Genomic DNA, 15940 nt, shown 5'->3' on the forward strand with positions numbered 1-15940 from the left:
GCTGGGTCTGGTGAGTCCACCTAGCAAGTCATCAAACTTCGGGGTGTTTGGGATCCTCCTGACAAAGATACATTTAAAGAAGAACACAAAAAGCAGTTCTAGTAGTGCAGGCTCCTCCAGACGACTACCTCATGATGTTAAAAATCAGCTAGGAACGGTAGTAACTGGATGAAAATATTTCTCCATGAGCAGATTAACAAACAAGAAAAACCAGTTGCATATTTACCGAAATCCTAATACAGATGTACTTCTTAAAGGAGTCTACTATATTAAAAACTTTCCATTGCAAAAAAAGAAATCAAGAAAATGATCCCCAGAGTTTAAAAAGATTCCTCAAATATTAACATAGACATTTATGATATTAATCAAACACATCAAAAATGCAACGGACCTTGAGATATTAAAAAAGTTTTTCCAAAAGATATTTAATGAGATGAAATGACTAAAAAGCAGCTAAATTTTTATGTTCACAGTGCTATATAGTATTCATAGTAGTTTAAAAATAAAGTTTTGTGTTTTTAAGTCAATAACAAGGTTTTTGTTGCATGTAGGTCAACAACTTCACGTAGGTCAATGATTTAAAAAATTGAGTTTTTGTTATTAGAGTAAAAAGACCAAAACAGAGTACATAATTTGTAACATGCTTTAATCATTATTAATATTCTAACAAATATAAAAATACATAGCTTTGAATGCTGTTTTTGTATAGCAATTACATGTTGTCATATAATAAAAATATATTTCTATAAAAATGTAGCTGGGCATGGTGGCTCATGCCTGTAATGCGAGCACTTTGGGAGGCCAAGGCGAGAGGTTTGCTTGAAGCAAGGATATTAAGACAAGCCTGAACAATTCATGGTGAGACCCCATCTCTAGAAAACATTAAAAAGAAATTGGTGAGGCATGATTGTGTGTACCTGTAGTCCTAGCTACACAGAAGGCTGAGGCGAGAGGATTGCTTGAGCCCAGGAGTTTGAGGCTGCAGTGAGCTATGACTGTGCCACTGTGCTCCAGCCTGAGTGATAAAACAAAAACCCGGCCCCTAAAAAAAAAAAAAAAATGAATTTTAAAATCTATTAAAATTATCCAATGTCTGGCTCTTTGCATTTCAAGAACAAATATTCTTAAAAACTGAGCTTCACAGCTCTCCTTAATGTAAAGTAATTCCTGAGAGAAATAATTCACAATTCTATAAGTTGTCTATTAAGAAAGACAACTGCTAGATTTGAAAGCCAGATCAATATTTTCCAATGTTGTTTATATTTTTTTTTTAAACCAAAAGAATGCATTCTTTTCTATTTAAGAAACAGGTCGAAATTTTTTTCACAATGAAAGGAAGCAAGCAAAAGAAAAAAAAAGTTAGCTATTTTTCTGATGATATTAAATATTCAAATGGGAAAGATTAATACTTTGAAAATCTAAGGCAAAAGAACAGAACTGCTACACATACTTGCTAAAGATGTGAAAAAATTCAGCATCAGTCTCCCAGATATCCAGGATCTTTATTCATATAAGGATAAAACAAGAGTAGATAGTAAACTCATTTAGGTGGCAAATCATTCCAATTCCCATCATGGCCCATGACAGGGAATAGAATAAGGAGCAGTTTGAGAGTAGGGCTGAGTTCACACAGAGATCCCTTTTCCTGACATCTAAACTGAATGTAATCACCCAGCACCTTAAATTTGCGTGATATTAAAAGAAAACTTACGGTTTTATACCAACATCTATATCTGTATGTATGAATTCTAACCATTATAGATAGTACCAGAAGAAACACACACGCGCACACACACACACACACAGAGGATAAGGCTTCTCTCTAAGCATATACCAAAAGCAAATAATATCGATGGGGTGGTGGAAAACACAACCCCCAAATACAGCACCTCGGAAATTGAGAAAACAGTGGAAACAGGAAGGTCACACTATGATCTCTCACACTTTTCCTCTGAGAACTGGCCATAAAAGAATTATCTGACCTGAAAGTAGGTAATAAGATCTTCATTCTAGAGAAGTCATGCCCTATACCCAGAAGGATGGAATGGCTTATAGAAAGGCCAAGAAGAATCTGAACAAAGAGGTCTTGCTCAGTTCCTTCCCAGTTTATTACCATTAAATCATGCCCTTTTGCTCTCCAATCATTCTTCTGCACAACTGTTCAAAAAATTGAATTTTCGGCCAGGCACAGAGATTCATGCCTGTAATCCCAGCACTTTGGGAGGCCAAGGCAGGCAGACCACCAGAGGTTAGGAGTTGGAGACCAGCCTGGCCAACATGGTGAAACCCCTTCTCTACAATAAATACAAAAATTAGTGGGGCGTGGTTGGGGGCGCCTATAACCCCAGCTACTCGGGAGGCTGAGGCAGGAGAAACGCTTGAATCCAGGAGGCGGAGGTTGCAGTGGGCCGAGATCGCGCCATTGCACTACAGGTTGGGCGACAAGAGTGAGACTCCGTCTCAAAAAATGAATAATAACTTCCCTGTGGCTTTGGGTCTTTCTGAAGATTTCTGTGTCTCATAAAACTTATATTAAATAAATTTGTTACACTCTTCTCTTCTTGCTCTGTGTTTCCTTATAGGGGTATCAGCCATGAAACTTGCAATGGGTAAGGAGAAGATGCTATTTTTTCTCACTGCTATGGTCTGAATACTTGCATCCTCCTAAAATTCATATGTAGAAAGCTAATCTCCACTGCAACAATAATAAGAGCAGGGCCTTTAGTAGGTGACTAGGTCATGAAGGCAGAACCCTAACGAATGGGATTATACCCTTGTAAAAAGAAACTCAGGCTGGGTGCGGTGGCTGACGCCTGTAATCCCAACACTTTGGGAGGCCAAGGCAGGCGGATCAGGAGGTCAGGAGATTGAGAGCATCCTGGCTAACACGGTGAAACCCCGTCTCTACTAAAAATACAAAAAAATTAGCCGGGAGTGGTGGTGTGTGCCTGTAGTCCCAGCTACTCGGGAGGCTGAGGCAGGAGAATGGCGTGAACCCGGGAGGCGGAGCTGCAGTGAGCCAAGATTGCGCCACTGCACTCCAGCCTGGGTGACAGAGCGAGAGCTCAAAAAAAAAAAAAAAAAAAAAAAAAGAAACTCAAAGGAGATTGTTTGCCCCTTCCACTATGTGAAGAAACATAGAAGACACCATCTATGAGAAATGGGACTTCACAAGACACAGAATCTTCTGGCTTCTTGATCTGGACCTTTCCAGCCTCTAGAACTGTGAGTAAAAATTTTGATTGTTTATAAATTGCCCAGTCTAAAATATTTTGCCCCAAATTTACTAAGTAAGACAATTCTCTACAATATAAAGGAAAAAAATTATTGGTAGATTGACTACAAAAATTTTTTTGAATTGCACACCATAAATACACAAATGTGAATTAGTACAATCTTTTATGGAGAAAAGTACAATACTTTAAAACACCCTCACAAATGTATATATTTTTTAATTTATCAGTACTACTTCTATGAAATTATTCTAAATGAATAATAAATGACATGCTTCATAGATTTTTTTTTTTAAATTGTCACATTTTAACAATGGAGGAAACATTAAAAGGTGGGAAAGAAGAAAGGAACCAGGGGAGAAAAGGAAGGAGAAAGACTAAAGAAGAAAAGGCAGGGCAGGGGAGGGCAGTGAAGAGAAGGGAAGGGAAGAAAAAGAGAAAGGGGTGTCAATGTTCAACAATAAGCATTTAGATGAATTGTATGATTCATTTCACAGTGTATTTATTAAATTTCACCATTAAACTGTGTTATAAATGAATATTTAATAATATTGAAAAATATTCATGATCTGCTATTACCTTTAAAAATCAAGTTACAAAACCATTAAAGATATGATACTATTTTATTTATGTATAAAGCTTTTATTAAAGGCAAAGTACACATAATGAGTGGTGGAAGAATAGTTAATTTTTCATTTTTTTCTTTTGTTTTCTAGACAAAATATAAATATTTTAAAAGATATTTATAAAATATAATGTGAGCATTATCTAAAGACAAAAGGCTAGTAGCACATCCAATTGTTTAATTTCATCAACAATGTCAGTTCTGATTTCTTTAAAACAGAAAGTTCTACTTTTCCTATAAAATATGACATGGAGAACATAATTAGCTGAATTAAAATGACCACATTTAGCTAACGGTTTATATTATGCTTAAAGATAGAATTGCCTAACACTCATCTGAAAGCAGCACCTTTAAATGTAAAACAAAAAACTACCCATTCTAAAATGAATGTACAATGGAAAGCCCAGACTGTTCATTTCCTGAATTAATCACAAGTAATGGAAAACGACTCTAACTCCGAACTACATATACTCAATTTTTTCAAGAATTTTTTCATTCCCAGGTGAAATCAAGGGAAGAATTTTTCTTCTTAATGTGCTACTTGAAGTACCATGGAGCTAAGTGTCCCAGATGAAGATATATACATCAAATGTTAAAGATGATTATAACTCATTAAATCTAATTCCCACCTAAACGTAAGTGGAATGAATTAAGACATGGAACTAAGTTTTTCACTTTCTAAACTTAATGAACACATATGCATTTACATTAAGCATCAATATAAAGCAACAATGTCTTGCTTAATTATTTTTCTTATAATAAATGTTAGCACGTTGTTGAGAATTCATTATAGTCCATAATTCTTTTAAGAACAAAAATGCAGTTTTGCATGGCTTTAGATTATAAGAAAACTATGGTCATTTCCAGTTTTCTTCCACGTAAACTATTAACAACTTTTACGAGTTTAATTGACCAAATATACAAATCCAGATTTGTTCGGTTTTGCTTTCTTACACATGTCATTGCACTTATGCTTCTAATTATTACAACATTTGCCATTTAAATACATTTTTGTCTCCCCTACTCCCAAGTTTAAAATCTATAAAAGCAAGGAATTTGTCTTGCTCATTTTGCATTTCCGAGAATATCTACTTTTAAACATAAAACTTTTCCTACAAGTGCTGAATGAAATAGAATTTAGTTCACTTGGGTAAAAGCTGATATATAAAACCCATAGTCAAAAACAACATTGGAGACACAAAAGTCCACCGTTTATTAATCTCATCATCTTTAGCAAAACACAACCTCTTTGGAATTAAAGTTTATAATGTGTAACATATGTGTATAGTCACCTATATCCTGCCCCCACTGGTGCCTCAACTAATTAAAGCATGTAAAAAGCACTCAGGAAGCTATAAATCACTGTGCAATTACAAGAAATTGTTTGGTGCTAACTCCATACATTATTGGTCTTTTTTTTTTTTTTTTTTTTTTTTTTTTGAGGCAGGGTATCACTGTCGCCCATACCGGAGTGCAGTGGCACAATCTCACCTCACTGCAGCCTCAACCTTCAGGGCTCAAATGATCCTCTCACCTCAGCCTCCCGAGTAGCTGGGACTATAGGTCTATGCTGCCACATCCAGGTAATTTTGGTATTTTTTGTAGAGACGGGATTTTGCCATGTTTCCCAGGCTGGTCTCAAACTCCTGCGCTCAGGCAATAGGCCTGCCTCAGCATCCCCAAGTGCTGAGACTAAAGGCATAAGCCACCACACCCGGCCTATAATTGATTTGTAGTAAAAACTAAATTAATACCTGGTTTCTAGGAATTTATTTATCAATCTAAACTAAAAATTTTAGGCCAAATAGATATGTCTGTCATTGAGAATGTGAAATTAAAAACTATTAATGAAAAGTGGATATTTCTTGTATAAAGAGCAGAAATTCTAATATTAGACAATTAGGCTCACATTTTTACTTCATCATTTACTAGTCATGTCAATTAATCTCCCTGAGCATTACCTTCCTGAATTGCATATAGGAGATGCCAACAATAATAAGATCCTTCTCTGAGTTTTCGGGAAGATTATATATGTTGTATTTGAAAGTGTTCCAATGATTGTAAGACAATATAGAAAATTTGCTATTATTATTGTCTTACATAGTTATTATTATAGATTATTAGTATTCGTAATAAGCTTCACTAATACGATTAGTATCCACAAGGCACTAGAATGTTGTATGTGTATTTTTATGAATCTTCAAAACAACTGTAAAAGAGGAATATTATTCTCATTCTACACAGAAAAAAAACTGAAGCTCAAACACTTAAGAAACTTCTCCAAGTATACATAAATGTAGCAGTGGCAGAATTTGACCCAAGGACTGTGGATACCAAAGCCTATGTTCCTTCCACCACATCAGCCTTTCAAAATAGATTTCAGGTATCTTCCACTGAATATCAGTAAAATTCAGCATGAAAAAGCTAACCAGTTGTCTATTTCCTATTATATTAAATGGAAAATATTAGTGTGTGTTACACATTAACCTCAATATGCAATTGATTTCATAAAACACGTTAAAACTCTAAGTGGCAAACTACCTTATTTGGATATTAGTTATTAGTAAACTGCTTAAAACATTGCTTTCTGATCACCAAATAATATGGTAGTTGACAGTTGACCTGGATGCAGGAGCATGGGCTCTCTTAGCCTCCACTACACTCAAGCACGTGACTTTTGTCAGTCTGAAACATGCCTTTTGGTAAGGCTACCCCTGATTCTAACATTCTAACAACTATATCCAGCTCTTTCTCATGAACCATTTAATTTAAAATGATGTAATGGGTTTAGATAAATAACATTTTTCTAATATAAATAATTATCTGAATAACTTACATGAGAAATATGTACAAAGTCCACAATATCTGGTAATATATTAGCCATACACTAACCATAGAGTAGTTTGCGGGATGTTTTTATAGGGGGTGCCTTTTATGTCCTACATTAGTAAATAAAAAGTTGGTAGTATCAAATACAGCACCAATAGAAAACTGAATGAACTTATTTGCATTTAAACACAAGAGCAGATTGAAAAAATTTAGATTGCTATCTCTTCAAAAACAAAGTATATTATGTTTAAAATGCATATACACTATAGAATCCTTTATTATTCAAGGCATGTTTTTAGAAACAATCCATAGTTAATAGATAAAAATATACAGAACATATAGCAGTCACTTTATCACATACATTTTATGATTATTTAAAATGCTATAAAGTTATTAGATTAATTGCTTATTTTAAAAGGAAAATAAGTAAACAACTGCCCCCAAAAGACAAACAACTCAATAAAATTTCCTTTTTGAAACAGAATACTCAATTGGACATATTGTAAGCATACTTTAAACTTTAATTTCCTATACCTAATTATAATTAAAAACTTGGTTGAATCTCTGCCTTTATCCTGGATAAAATATCTAAGATAAAAACTTACCTTGTTTTTAATCGTTTTCTTTATAGAAACTAAATTTCATTTAAATTATCCTTTTCTTCCCTCGGCCTCCTAAAAAACAAAAAAGGAAAAAATTGCTTATTTAACAAAGGTGAAATATTTTAGCCAAAAGAAAACAAGTCTGCGGCTTTAATTTAATCATCTCTTTTAACTATGCTGCGGAATCAGACCACCTGAAAACATCACATATATACATATATATAGCTTTGACAATATAAACGAAATCTGGGGACAGATTCGAAGGCTTGAGAGATCATCAGATGGAAAAATAGAGTCACAAATAGGATTTCGGTCCAGGAGGAACCTAAGTATGTGACAACTTTTCAGCATATCAGGAGCTACAATTAAGAAAAGAAAGCTATACCCTACAGCAGTGACGACACTTATTTGGTTCTCCTCTTTTCAGTGAACGAAAATGTAACGTCGTCTGGGTTAAATGTAAAATATTAAAGCTAAAAGCACCCTTCCACAACTGTAAAATTAACACACGATAGTAATCAATTCAATTCGATCAAACATAAGATTCTTTAATCTATTGGGAAGAGTGGCAAAACTAGAAATATCTGTATTTTTAATGTACTATATTTCATTATTGAAGCTGTGCCAAATATAATCTTTGCCTCTGGCCTTAAGTACTATTTTAACATTGCTGTTTAATTGCTGCAGTCTTCTAAACTTTTATAATAATCATATCAAAAACAGCCAATATGTTTTATAATTTCATTTTTAATAGAGTGATCAAGGCTTTGCTCCTTGATGCTTAATGTTTGCACACTGACTACAGAAAAAAAATCAGCATAGTGCCATCTCTTGAATATTCAGGAACATAGTATTTGCTATGGTTTGAATATTTCTCCCCTCCAAAACTCATGTTGAAATTTAATCCCCAGTATGGCGTACTGAGAATTGGTGCCTTTAAGAGTTGAAATTTAATCCCCAGTATGGCGTACTGAGACACGGTGCCTTTGAGAGTTGAAATTTTATCCCCAGTATGGCGTACTGAGACACGGTGCCTTTGAGAGTTGAAATTTAATCCCCAGTATGGCGTACTGAGACATGGTGCCTTTAGGAGGTGATTGGGTCATCAGGGCTGCACACTTAGGAATAGATTAATCCATTCATAAATTCATGGATTAATGGATTATCATAGGAGTGCACCTGCTGGCTTTATAAAAAGAGAAAGAGAGACCTGGGCTAGCATGTCTCCTCATGGAATGCCCTGCACAGGCTCAGGACTGTCACCAGAAGCAGCCCCTTAACTGTGGTCTTCTCAGCCTCCACAACTTGAAGAAATAAATTCCTTCTCTTTAAAAATTACCCAGTTTCAGGTACTCTGTTACAAACAACAGAAAACAAGCTAAGACAGTATCCATTGCCCCACCTTACAGAGATTTATCATTTAATTTGACCAAATTATCTGCACTTTGAACTTAAAAATGTATATGTTTTTAAATATTCATTTGAAAATATTCTATTATTAAAATTATACTCTCAAAACTGGCAGTGCTGCTTATATAATTTATATTCTAGAAGAATTTAGTGTAGCTGAGATTCATCTTGGGTTCAAGCAATTCTCCTACCTCAGCCTCCCAAGTAGTCAGTATTACAGGCATCTCCCACCACGCCCAGCTAATTTTTGCATTTTTAGCAGAGATGGGGTTTCACCATGTTAGCCAGGCTGGTTTGAACTCCTGACCTCAGGTGATCTGACAGCCTCGGCCTCCCAAAGTGCTGGGATTACAGGCATAAGTCACTGCTCCCGGCCAATTTTTATTTTCTAAAGAGTTTTACAGATAGTGAAAAGGAAGCTCAGGTGTTTAAAATCACTGTAATTAGTAATTAAATTACATAAAAAATGTCTGTTTACTTAAAAATAGTCTAGACACGATACCAATATTAATTACAGGTAATCAGGATGATTTTTCCCCATTTTTTTATTCATAAAACCCAGTTACACACCTCTAACTTTTCTCATATATAACATTTGTCACTAGGAAACCATTTTTTTTTTAATTTTGGAAAAAATCTTAATTTTGATGGGTAAACTTGAATTATTAATGTAAAATAAAATAAAGGCATACAGAGAAAAGGCACTACTAAAAATTAACAACTGGATTGCTTTTCATTAACATTTAACCAATCTGAAAATTCAAATATGAACATTACATTTGTAAAACAAAAGCCAAACTTAGTAATAAAACAATATGATGTCAAGAAATTGTCCTGATCTTAGTATAAATAACACTGTTGACAGAGTTCAATTTCTATCAAATGCTTTGGGCATTTTCACAATTTAGACCAAAAGAAAGTATTTTTTTCTTTGAAAGAGACACTGGGGGGAAAAAAAAAAAAAAACACTTTTATGGAATAAATGCTGCCCATCCCCAGAACTGTTGGAATAGAGGCTAGGTTTTGCAGTAAGAGGGGGTCCTGAGAGAGATGCTATATGATGTGGATGGGGAGGGGATTCCTCCAGTTTGGGGATACTTTTACTGTAATCTCGGCTGTCAATGACATTTCAGTTTATAAAAGCCAATGATTACCTAAAATTGCTTTTCCTTTACTTCATAAAAAATAACATTTTAAAACATCATTGCTGAACTTTCAGAGTTAGCGTATGCCATAAAATAAGGAACTGTTTGCCCGTGTTCCTCCTAGATTGTGATCTCCTTAAGGATGTTAATTTAGTATCTGACATAGCAAGTTACAATTATTGAATAAACAAACAAGAAAGGTTCATTCTATTCATTAAAAAGATAGATTTGTATATTTAATTGACAGCAGGTGATTTTATATCAAGCTATCAGTTCCCAGACTCCAAATAAAATCATTGGCATAGAACTTTGCCATAGGCCAAGGAGTCTACATGGCTCGGTCATCCTGCTAAACTATTCGCATTTGATTTTCTTTTCTAAGTGATTTCACATATAACAACTCCATCTCAGTTCTCCAGCTCTTATATATGTTAGATCTGCTCTGTAGTACTAGGAAACCTTTAACAAATGTTTTAAAAACGTGTCAGAAAACAGCTCCAATTTCTTTAAAGTTGCATTGTAAATAAAAATACACAAGTTTAAAACATGCATTAGCAAGCCAGATGTGGTGGCTCACACCTGTAATCCCAGCACTTTGGGAGGCTAAAGCGGGTGAAACATTTGAGCCCAGACATTGGAGGCCAGCCTGGGCAACATGTTGATACCCGGTCTCTACAAAAAATACAAAAATTAGCTGGGCATGGTGCTGCACGACTGTAGTTCCAGCTACTCGGGAGGCTGAGGTGGAAGGATCACCTGAGCCCAGAGAGATTGGGGCTGCAGCGAGCTGTGATTGTGTCACTGCACTCTAAGGTGGGCAATAGAGTAAGACCTTGTCTCAAAAAATAGTAATAAAATATATATTAGCAACTAATCATATGACAGTTCAATAGTTGTGTTTAAGATATAGAAGATGGGAGAGTCGACTCAGGTAACTGAAGAAAGGAGGCAATATAAATGATAGGAGTCAGTGCCTTTTCCCAAATCAGAAAATTGTTAATAACAATCCAGTGCAGTAAAGAGAGCAATTCTATCCTATTAGCACCATTCCCAGATGATGATATGAAGGTAGGGAAGAACCAAACAACATTTAGCCTGACTTACTGTCACCAGCAAACTGATAAGATTTTTTTTTTCTGTTTTTCTAAGTGTTTTTAAAGACTATACGCTTTTTGTATTTTTAAAGTAATACATACTTTAGAAAATCTAGAAATTGTAGGTAAGAATTCGTGAGAACATTTAAATTGTCTATAATTCAATAATGCAGAGACAAAACTATCTGCAGCGTGGTTTATTTTCTTCTAGTTTTTTTCTGTGCATATGTACATTAATTTGAACCCACTTTATACTGTACTATGAGTACAATTCTGCATTCTGTTTTTTCACTTAACACATCAGAAATTCCATATGGTGTGTTATGTACCCTTTAAAAACATAGTGTTCAAGAGCTATATAATACTCTATTATACAGTTTCACCAAAATTTACTTAAAGTTCTCCCACTGTATGAATTTAGGTTGCTTCCAATTTTATGTTTACACAGTTCATAATGAACTAAATGTGGTTTTAACATCTCTGGTTTCCTTTTTTGGAGAGAACTCTAAAATTAGATGTCTAGATCAGAAGGTAGGCACTTTTTAAAAGCTGTTGATACATATTCCAAATTGCTTTCCAAAAAGATTGCACATATTTACATTTCATTCGGTAATTTATAAAGGTGGTTCCTTTTCACCTCCAGCTTTATGCTGCAAGAATATGATGACATCAGTGAGGTACAAATTCATGAAGCATTTTAATTCTTTTGTAATTTACTATTCAACATTTTGTGAAATGCCATAAGTTGAAAGGCTTCAGAGAATGTGTCAAAATATGCTCACAATTATGTTAACTTTTATTTAATCTGAAGTTTAAAGAGCTATAACTATTCTCACCAAACTATGTCCCAATGTGACTTGACTCAGAACTATTGCTCTAGGAGTATAAAATGAAGATAAAAAAAAATACAGAAAAATGATATCTTAGGAAGAATGTAGGATTTGGTCATATGGACCTAAGGAATAAAACAGAATACTGAGAAAGGAAAAGAACTTTTATCTGTAGAATGTGAATCCTTTTAAATTATTAGGCCCGAGGAGGCATTGAAATGAGAGAGTGATCATGTCCTGCTCACCACCTTCATCTCTTGAAACTTCTTGCTATTGCCACAAGTACCTATAAATTAACCTACTATTCCCACTCAGGACACTATAATCCACATCCTAGAGTTTAACAATGTATAAGCAATCAATACTTTTTATGATTTTAAGTAAATTATTGGTAATCAACCCAGAAACTGCCCCTTCATTCCCTTTAAAAATGTACTTGTCACTGCTGCTAATCAGAGTGCATATGCAAGGCAACTTATGTGACAGTGAGTGTCACATTGCTGGTACTCACTTATGCTTACTACCATTTCATGATTATGTTACTGCTATTCGAATTGGGCCAACATGATCTAGAGAAAACTTATAGAAAGAAAATACACACTTTCGAGTCTCACATTATAAAATTAAGTTTGTGAACCAACAAAAACTAATCAATCTAATGAATAATATAATGCCTTACTCTTCTCTTTGAAAATAAAGAGTTAATTTCTGGTTAAATACATCTTTACCTCTTCTCCATCCCCAAATCCAACTAAAATAAGAATTGGGAAATTTCAAAAAAAGTACTACACATGAAGGCAAAGAGAACAGGAAAGAAGATACAATATTAAAGAGATTTAAATACCTGTAAACCAGCCTGGCCAACATAGTGAAACCCCATCTCTAGAAAAAATTTAAAAATTTGCCAGGTGTGGTGGTACACACCTGTAGTCTCAGCTACCCCAGAGGCTGAGGCGGGAGGATTGCTTGAGCCTAGGAGGTCGAGGCTGTAGTAAGCCAAGATCACTCCACTGCACTCGATCAAGAACAACACAGCAAAACTCTGTCTACAAAACAAAACAAAAATAAAAACAAACAACAAAAAACACCTGTCACAAGACAGAAAAAGGGTAGAAGAAGTGTAACTGAATTAGCAGAGCACAAGGTACAACATAAGAGTCTGCAGAGGAAGTTATCAATAAGGAATGTCAGTTTGCACCACAGAACCCCTCAGGGGTTCAGCAAGTGGCATTACCAGGTATTATGAAAATCAGGAGAAAACTGCAGCGGTTAAGAATAGGACTCCTTGAATGTTCAAATAAGGTCTCCTCCTCTGACTGCAGAATCAGAGGACTGGTCCCTCTTCTCACCTCTTCCAAACAAAAAAGCAAAGGTACACGTCCTAGAAAGACTGAACCAGAGTATCTCAAACTTGCGAATACCAAGTGCAAAGTTAAAACAAGGGAATTAGGTAAAGTGTACATACTGACTTGTGGGAATTTCATTCTCTTCCTGTCCCAGAATAGTTTCTTCTGTTCAATTAGTTTCTTCTACCCGCTGAGAAAGTATCATCAGATAAGTAAAAATGGAAAGGCCTTCTCCTCATCATTTCATAGTGAAACTCACCAAAAAACAAATCCTACCTAAGAAGTAGCATATAGTTATCAACTCTTAGTGTTTCATTCTTAAAATCAGTATTTAACAATTATCAAATACATGAGAAATGCCTCAACATGAATAAGACCAAAACAAACAAGCAGAAAAAAAGGAAAACTGGAAGAAACAGAGACAATGCAGACAGTGAGAAAGATTTCAACAAAATAGAAATTAATATATAATTTATATAATTAATAAAACAAAAACAGAATAACATACAATAGGAATAATCGCAGAATAAATAGTTTCTAAAATTATGAAAAAATAATAAAAAATAAAACTAAGGAACTCATCAGAAACAAAAGGAAATGGGAAATCACAAGATATACAGAGAATATCAGAGAATCAATGCAGGATGGCTAGCATTTTTCTGATAGAAGTTTCAGAAATGAAAATAGAAATCACAGGAAGGAATATGACAATAGTAACAATAAAAACAAAACAAAACAAAAATACGAAGTTGAAAGTCCAGTTTGAAAAGGCATATAGATAACCAGCAAAGTGATCATAACATTTTCTGAGTAAAGAAGCACCAACCATCAGCATGGACTCTGATTTATCAAAAGAAATACCACAAGATAACAAAGGCTTTGAAGTTCTGAGAAGCAGCTGCCTATGTTAAATCAAACGATCAATCACACGGGTGAGCAGAATAAAGACATTTCAGGCATGTAAGAAGTCAAAAAACTTTCCCAGGCACCCTTTCCTAGGAAGGTACTGGATGCAGGTAACACAGAATCCTAATACATAAAAGCGTAAAAGAAAAGTTCCAGGATGACAGTTACCTGGCCTAGAAATGACAGTTAAAATTGATGCAGGAGAATAAAGGGATATAACAGGAACATTATCAGGCCCAAAACAAAAACAAAAAAGTTTAAGGCAACTAAAGGGTTATTTTATGAATTTGACCATTTAAAAAAATTATTGAGGCCAGGCACAGTGGCTCGTGCCTGTAATCCCCACATTTAGGAGGCAACAGCAGGAGGATCATTTGAGCCCAGGATTTCAAGACCAGCCTGGACAACATGGCGAGACCTTGTCTCTACAAAAAGTTTTTTAAAAATTAGTCAAGCATGGTGATACATGCCTGTGGTCCTGGAAACATGGGAGGCTGAGGTGAGAAGATCACTTGAGCCTAGGAGGTCAAGGCTACAGTGGGCCATGTTCATACCACTGCATTTCAGCCTGGGCAACAGAGCTAGACTCTGTCTCAAATAAATAAATAAATAAAAATAAAGGCCAGGTGCAGTAGCTCACGCCTGTAATCCCAGCACTTTCAGAGGCTGAGGCGGGCAGATGAGAAGGTCAGGAGATCAAGACCATCCTGCCCAATGCAATGAAACTCTGTCTCTACTAAAAATACAAAAATTAGCTGGGCGTAGTGACGCATGCCTGTAATCGCAGCTACCCGGGAGGCTGAAGCAGGAGAATCTCTTGAATCCTGGAGACGGAGGTTGCAGTGAGTGAGACAAGATTGCACCACTGCACTCCAGCCTGGCAACAGAGTGAGACTCTGTCTAAAAAAAAAATAGAAAGAAAGAAAAGAAAAGTAAAAGATTATTGATAGCCATTTAGGACATTTGTAATGGAGCATTTGGGAACAAATAGTGAAAGATGCGCTAAAAACTGAACAAAAAAAGGAAAGAATTTGAGGACTTTTTTAATGTATGAGAAAGAAAAAAAATCATAATATATGGTTTGGTTCAAACAATATTCACATAGTTGTTATAAATGTAAAAACTACTAATTTAACAAACACATGTGATACAACCTTGTAATTAAAATGAAGGAAAAATATTTGATATTGCTGAATGTCAGATCTAGAAAAACAAATTCTCAACCAATAAAACAAGAAGTCAGTGGGTAATATAAACCATTTAAAAATCAAGAAATAACTTTATAAGCATAGAACTATCAAAAGAAAAACCTGGAACAGTTGGAGATGGTTGCCTCTTAGAATCAGGACTGGACTGGGGTGGGAAGAGTGAGAGAAGTATTGGAGGGGTTGTTGGTGTTGTTTCATTTTAAGCCTTTTTTTTTTTTTTTTTTTTTGGAGACAGAATCTCACTCTTGTCACCCAGGCTGTAGTGCTTTGGCATGATCTCAGCTCACTGCAACCTCTGCCTCCCGGGCTCAAGTGATTCCCCTGCCTCAGCTTCCTGAGTAGCTGGAATTACAGGCATACATCACCACACTCAGTGCATTTTTATATCTTTAGTAGAGACAGGGTTTCGCCATGTTGGCCAGGCTGGCCTCAAACTCCTGGCCTCAAGTGATCCACCCACCTCGGCCTCCCAAAGTGCTGGGATTACAGGTGTGAGCCACAGCACCTGGCCAGCCTATGTGACTTTTAAATTATGTTTACAGAATACTTCCATGAAATCATGATTATTTGGATTCATTTCACTTTAGTAAAATATACCCTAAAATTTTGTCCTTTTAAAAGGGCAAGTAGGAAAGAGTGGGACAAAGAAAATGGGCTGAAGTAGGGAAAGGGAGAGGGAAAGAATAAAGGAAAAGCAAAACAGAAATGATAT

The 15940-nt window shown here is 35.3% G+C and overlaps 1 long non-coding RNA gene across 1 annotated transcript in view; it reads right to left on the reverse strand.

Moving 5' to 3' along the window:
• LOC105552541 overlaps window positions 1-15940 on the reverse strand; it is a 228567-nt gene that overhangs the window by 200405 nt on the left and 12222 nt on the right. Inside the window, exon 2 of the long non-coding RNA XR_001008027.1 lies at window positions 7293-7361. This is a non-coding gene — a long non-coding RNA (uncharacterized LOC105552541). The remainder of the gene's footprint in view (window positions 1-7292; window positions 7362-15940) is intronic.

The sequence above is a fragment of the Mandrillus leucophaeus genome, unplaced genomic scaffold (assembly GCF_000951045.1).
Source record: "Mandrillus leucophaeus isolate KB7577 unplaced genomic scaffold, Mleu.le_1.0 Scaffold563, whole genome shotgun sequence".
Taxonomy (NCBI): domain Eukaryota; kingdom Metazoa; phylum Chordata; class Mammalia; order Primates; family Cercopithecidae; genus Mandrillus; species Mandrillus leucophaeus.